Here is a 7,011-nt window from a genome sequence, read left to right as displayed (position 1 = left end):
AAGTAAAACTTGTTGTTCATGCTTTGAGCGTTTTGTGATCTGTTTGAGTTTAAATGCATCTAAATGAACAGACTAATTCTTGCTATCTGTATCCATGCAGTGAGACCTGATCCATGACTCAAAGCAGATATGTGCTGATCACTCTTCCCATGATGATCAGTATCCTGCCAGACAGAAGTGTTGCCCAACCACCTGTGGACGTGCATGCATCTCTCTCTGTTCTCTCTGTCTGTATCTCCATGCTATACTTGAGATCTTTTGCATACATTAAATAAATCTCAAAGCTTAGTGAAACTTCTGTCTGTGTGTATGTTGTTGGGTTGAAGTACAAATCTACCAGGAATTAAACCAAGAATGCAGGGTAATCCTAATGTGAGAGGAAATGTATTTTTTTTTTAATTTAATTGTTTACTTATTTAATGAATCTAAATATATCTAAGATTATTTTTGTATTATGTATAATTATTAATACTTTTGACACATCCTTTTTACATTAGTTTACATTTAAATTTATGCATTTAGCTTTTATCCAAAGCAACTTAATGTGTTCAGGCTAACATTTATTACCTAACGTGTTCCCTGGGAATTGAACCCACAACCTTGCACTGCTAACGCAATACTCTACCACTTGAGCCACAGGAACACAGGAACATATTTTTTTTTTCTTAAATTATTACTTAAATACTAATATTATTGAAGTGACATACAGCCAAGTATGGTGACCCATACTCAAAATAGCCCCCCCCCCCCCCATCATTTAATGGTTACATAGACATTGCCCACCCTGCTCATATGGTTTAAAGTAGGTCTAGAAGTGATCCTATTATGGGTAATTACAGGTTCATATTTTGGTTTTGGGAGTCCCCAACAACAGGTTGACATGCATGCAAGGTCAAAAAACACTTTCATTGTAATAAAATACGCATTTATCTTTTTCCCCTTTTTTGCTCAACAACTCCCAAAAGATTTGTTTAGCGAGTCATTTTTCCAATCCCTCATTTGTGTGACGCTAAACTGCAGTGATTGGTCTGATGACCCAGTCTTCTGTGATTGGTCTACTGTGTGCAGTGCATGTCAATAACAGAACGCCCATCAACATTACTAGCCCACAGCTGAGTGGTAAAAACCTAAATAGCCATGACGTGTGCTAGCCCAATGCAGAAATGTATTGCAGTTTGTACACAAACATATTGCTCTATTCTTTAACAGACCTGCAAGTTATAACAACAACAAACCTTTACTATTCATCAACACATTCACTGTAAAAAATTTTGCCGTTAAATAACAGTAATTTTCTGGCAGCAGGGGTGCCAGTAAAGTACTGTTAATTTACAGCTCTTAACCATTAATTTACCACTCTTATTTTTTAACAGTATTTTACCGTAAATTCTACCATGGAAATTAACTCCACTCCCACTGCTTCAAACAGTTCGAGTTTTTAAACTAGCATTCCTACGATGTTAGTACTATGAACTTATTTCATTTGAGTCCACTGAGAAGGAATATTTCTTACACTTAATGTGCAGTAATAAATTAACTAAATACATGACTTTTACTCAAATCACTGCAGCTCATTGTCAGCTGTATTACACATGTATGTGCTGAAGTACTTAACACAGAGATCACCACTGTATCAGCGACTCCACATTTACTGCCTTTATATAAAGCAGCAGAAAATCTGAATTTGTGGCTCATCATTGACTGAAGCACCGGCTCTAGTCTACAGCACAATGGTGAACAACAAAACTACATTAAACTAAACGATCTCTCTTGTGCAAACACACATTAATACAGTCAAGCTCAGTATTTACTCTCATTATCAGTGTATGATTTTGCCTAATTTTTTTTCTATGGATGTTCACAAATATTTTAGTTAAATTAACTTATTTTTCATTTGGTAAATCTGACGTTTACATTTTACAGTATATTACTGTTTTTCCTTGACTTGACGGCAAAAAACTGTAGAAAAACACTTTTTTTTGCTGGCAACCATTAATTTACGGCAAGAAACAGTAGAAAAACAGTTATTTACTGGCAGCAGGGGTGCCAGTAAATAACTGTTTTTCTACAGTTTGTTTCCTGTAAATTAATTACAGTTTATTACTGTTAAATTATGTTTCATTCTGTTTTTTCTTCATCTTAAATCTTTAACCCTTTAAACCCCACAAGAAAATCCTCAGTTTTAAATGAACACTTATAATGTGTGCACACTACAGAGTGTTAGAGTAACACTGAATCAGTGAAGTTAATGAGATAATTCGGTGATTAATTGATGATTGAGCATTAGTGATAAACACCTGCAGAATCACTGAAGCAAAGAGAAACACAAGAACTACAAATGACTTCAGCCACAGCCTTAGATGAAATCAACTGAATAAAAGAATACATAAAATCTCTCAAGATCTGATTAAACAACTCATAAAACAGCTTCAACAGATTCACATTACTAACCAGACTGACTTTATTTCTGTCAGATGTCTACAGAAGAACTTATGGAGAGTTAAATAGGTTTAGGTGTTTTTTTCACTACCATGATGGAGATCAGTGTTTACTTTAGTTGGGCTCTTGAACGTGACTTTTCAACAACTAAGGTTTTTTTTTTTCATGCTGTAACAATGCGCCTTTGGAACCTGTTATAGCAAAACAAAAGTACACAGAAGAAAAAAAATCTGATATTGTTGTTTATAGATTGACAAGAACAAATGCTATCATTTCTGATCTAATCCCGTATCTCTTCTCTTATTGAATATTGATACTACAGCATAAGAAGGAACACTGCTGAGCCATACGTTATGAAAGACTGTTAAGAAAATGTCACTCATAATAAATAAAAAAAACCTTTGCTGAAATTTAGACAGAAATATCAAGAATCAGCGTATGAATCACAACAATGGTGACAATCCACAAAATAAATGAACAGATCAGTTCTGAACATCACAACACATGCTACTAAAACTTAAAACAAATGCAAAATTATAAGCACATAAGAATTCAAGAAAATAAGTGAACAATTCAGGGGCATAATTTATTCATGCCGCAATGCATGCTGGGAATCATGGATGAGTTTTATCCTGTGCTGGTACCCAGCATGCATTGCATCATGAACCTTTTGATTGTCACCATTGTTGAGATTCATATGCTGATTGTTGATTTCTCTCTTTGAGTGTTGTGGGGACTGCTGCCCGAAATACTTTTTAACTAAAACTAGTAGTTAAATCCATAAATACTGGTTATCACACTACTTTTCAATCTTACTAAATTGAAGTGTCATTCACTCAAATATTTCAACACCAAATTAATATTTGATTATTATAGCAACACTTTAAGTCAGTCTAGTAGATCATGCCTGTTAGAAACAACCATAATCACTTGACTATCAAAATTAATACTGCTGTAACAGATGCATCATAAAGATACAAATACAGCAATAAAACAAAATGTAAAGTATAAAAGTCAATGGTCAGAAGCCCAACTAAAGCAAACACTGATCTCCACAATGGTGATGTCAAACGAAACAGTAACATTATCATCTAAATCTCTTTAATTCTCAATAAGATCTTTTGATCTCTGTTCTCTGATCTGACAGAAATAAAGTCAGTCTGGTTAGTAATGTGTGAAGTTGGTGAAGCTGTTTGTTGATCGTTTAAATCTTCAGTTGATTTCATCTAAGGCTGTGGCTGAAGTCAGTTGTATTTCATGTGTTTGTCTTGTTATGTTTTTTTTTCTTCAGTGATTCTACTCATTAACAGCAGCTGTTGATCAGTGTCTGAATTCACTCATTAGTGTTCATTCTCTCTGTCAGGTGGACTATATTAGTAAACTCATGTAGGGAATAGTGAATGAGGGTGTAGGGTGTGATTTGAAACACAGCCGCTGAGTGTCGAATTTGAACGTTGTTATTTTACGATATATAGCAGCAGGCTACTTCTCGAAAACGATGAATATTACCCAGAATGCACTGTTTAAATGAAAAACAGTATTTTACTGTCGAAATTTGGCCGTTTTTTTACAGCGATTTTTAACAGTGTTTCTAGAAAATTGCGAAGAAACAGAAATTGCTGTTAGACGGAGACCTACAAGTTGCATGGAGTGAACAACTAAATATATACACTCTCTGGCCACTTTATTAGGTACATCTTGCTAGTACCAGGTTGTACCCCAGTTTGCCCTCAGAACTGCCTTAATTCTTTGTGACATAAATTCAACAATGTGTTAAAACAACCCTCAGAGATTTTGGTCCATGCACAGCAAAATCCCCAGTGTTAATTTAACACTCCCCAGTGTTAATTTAACACTCTGAGTGTGGACTCATATAAACACTAAAGCAGTGTTAAAAGTAACACTGAAGCAGAGTTGAAGTTAATGAGATAATTAAGAAATTAATTGAGTTATGATTGAGCATTATTGAAGACACCTGATGTTAACAAGCAGAATCACAAACGAGAAAAATCACAATTTGTGTGTCACCATTATAGTGTTCAGCGTTTGCTTTAGCTGGGATCTTGGCTTGTAACTTTTTACTTTTAAAGTTTGTTTCTCAAAACAAGAGCAAAAATCATCGCGTGTTGATGATTATGTTTTAATGTAATTGTTGTTTGACATGAGTCACTGAACTCATTTACAGTCTTCTCTCAAAGTAAAACTTCCATATTGATTGTCACAGCTTTGATTCCACAATGAAAAAAAATCTGTATTTTCTATACATTTTGTAGGTATCTCTTGCAAGTGATTCTGATTTTTTTTTTTTATTAAAGAATTTAAATTTTAGGCACACACAGATAACAATAATCAGTGTATGAATCTCAACAACGGTGACAAACAACATATTCAGATAAACAGACCAACTCTGAACATCACAAAACTAGATACAAAAAATGAACATAAAAACAGCAAAAATAAAATATAGTTAGAATAAAAAGTTAAAAAGACAGTTCAGCTCATAATTTATTCATGCCGCAATGCATGATGGGAGCCATGGATGAGTTTTTATTGGCTACAACATGCTTTTTTGATGGTCACCGTTTTTGTGATGCTCACGCTGATTCCTGATGTCTGTGTGTCTAAACAAAAGACTTCTTTTTTACGTAGAACTAACTATTAAAAACATGTCATACTATGTCAGAAATGCTGGGTTGCTTACTTTTCTTTTTCACTTAATTTATGTATGCAGTAAAGAAACCTAAACTCAGGTATTCAGGTCTCTCTATAACAAATAGCCCAAACCACAATCAATAGCACACATGATTGCCTTTGCTGTGGTCTGTCTGTATGATATAATTCAGTCACCACAGCCACATAAAATCTAAAGTTAATAACTGAAGGGTCAAGATCCCAACTAAAGCAAACATTGACCACTATAATGGTGATACACAAATTGTGATTTTCTCGGTTGGTGATTCTGCTTGTTAACATCGGGTGTCTTCAATAATGGTCCATCATAACTCAATTAACTTCTTAATTATCTCATTAACTTCAACTCTGCTTCAGTGTTACTTTTAACACTGCTTTAGTGTTTATATGAGTCCACACTCAAGAGTGTTAAATTAACACTGGGGATTTTGCTGTGTGTATACATGATAGCATCACTCAGTTGCTGCAGATTTTTCGGCTGTACAACCATGATGCGAATCTCCCATTCCACCACATCCCAAAGATGCTCTATTGGTTTGGGATCTGGTGACTGTGGAGGCCATTTGAGTAAAGTGAACTCATTGTCATGTTCAAGAAACCAGTCTGAGATGATTCGAGCTTTGTGACATGGTGCATTATCCTGCTGGAAGTAGCCATCAGAAGATGGGTACATGGTGGTCATAAAGGGATGGACATGGTCAGAAACATTGCTCAGGTAGGCTGTGGATTTCACCTATTTAATTATTTAGTTAATTCTAGTTAACTCCAATTATTTAAGTTATATTTTTTACATATATATTGAGGAATAATAAGGTCCCTAGAGACCTGAGGTATGTGTTTAAGGGTTTAAACACAAAGAGGGTTTTCTCTGTTGGTCAGGGTCACTTCTTGTTCAGCACTAAGCTTCCTGTCATTTACAGTATAAGCCCATGTGGCCAGTGTGGGAAGAGTTACAGACAGAGTGGCATTTTCAAATCAGATCTGCGATCTCATTCTGGAGAAAGACCATTCAACTGTGATCGGTGCGATGAAATAACTTTTTTTTGGTCAGGTTCCCTGAAGAACCACATGAAGGTTCATACACAGGAGAAGCCTCACGTGTGTTCTTTGTGTGGAAAGAGTTTTAGTCAGCGAGATACTTTAAAAAGACACCAGAAAAGTTACAGCGGTGTGAAGGATTATATGTGCTTTGATTGTGGGAAGACTTTTGTTAAAAATGCTGAACTGAAACTGAACCAGAGAGTCCACACTGGAGAAAAACCTTACAAGTGTTCACACTGTGAAAAGAGATTCCGCCGGTCAGAATATCTGAGAACACCGGAGAAAAACCATATCACTGCCCTCCTTGTGGGAAGAGTTTTATCATCTTCTTTACGCATTCACAAATGTCCGAACACAAAGAAGTTCATATTCAGGTCTTGACTCTTTAGAGCACAATGCTGCATCCTCGCAATAATGTAAAGCAATAAAAACACTATCTTCTATATGAATCTCTCCTATCCAGCTGCAGCATGAGACAGGACAAATACACATTATCAAAAAAATAAATAAAATAAATAATATCACAGTGAGATCAAATTTCCTGCCTAAAATGTGTGAAACAAATTAGAAAGTGTGCAGACATTTGCAAGAGGAGACTTCTGCTGTGCTGAAAAAGTGGTGATGAAGATCAGCTGGATCCCAGTTTCATTAACCTATGTCTTATGAGAAAAACTCTAATGCAGTTGAAATACTACTGTAACTCTAGTTGTTCAACACGGTTTTTCAAAGATTTCATTTTTTTAATTCAGAATATATTTCAATAATGTATTAGAGACAGAGTGATGAAGCCAATCAGCAGATATGGGGATTGTTAGGAGGCCATGATGGTCAGAGATCAAT

The sequence above is a fragment of the Carassius auratus genome, unplaced genomic scaffold (genome assembly GCF_003368295.1).
Source record: "Carassius auratus strain Wakin unplaced genomic scaffold, ASM336829v1 scaf_tig00216865, whole genome shotgun sequence".
NCBI lineage: Eukaryota > Metazoa > Chordata > Actinopteri > Cypriniformes > Cyprinidae > Carassius > Carassius auratus.
This window is presented reverse-complemented; position numbering follows the sequence as displayed.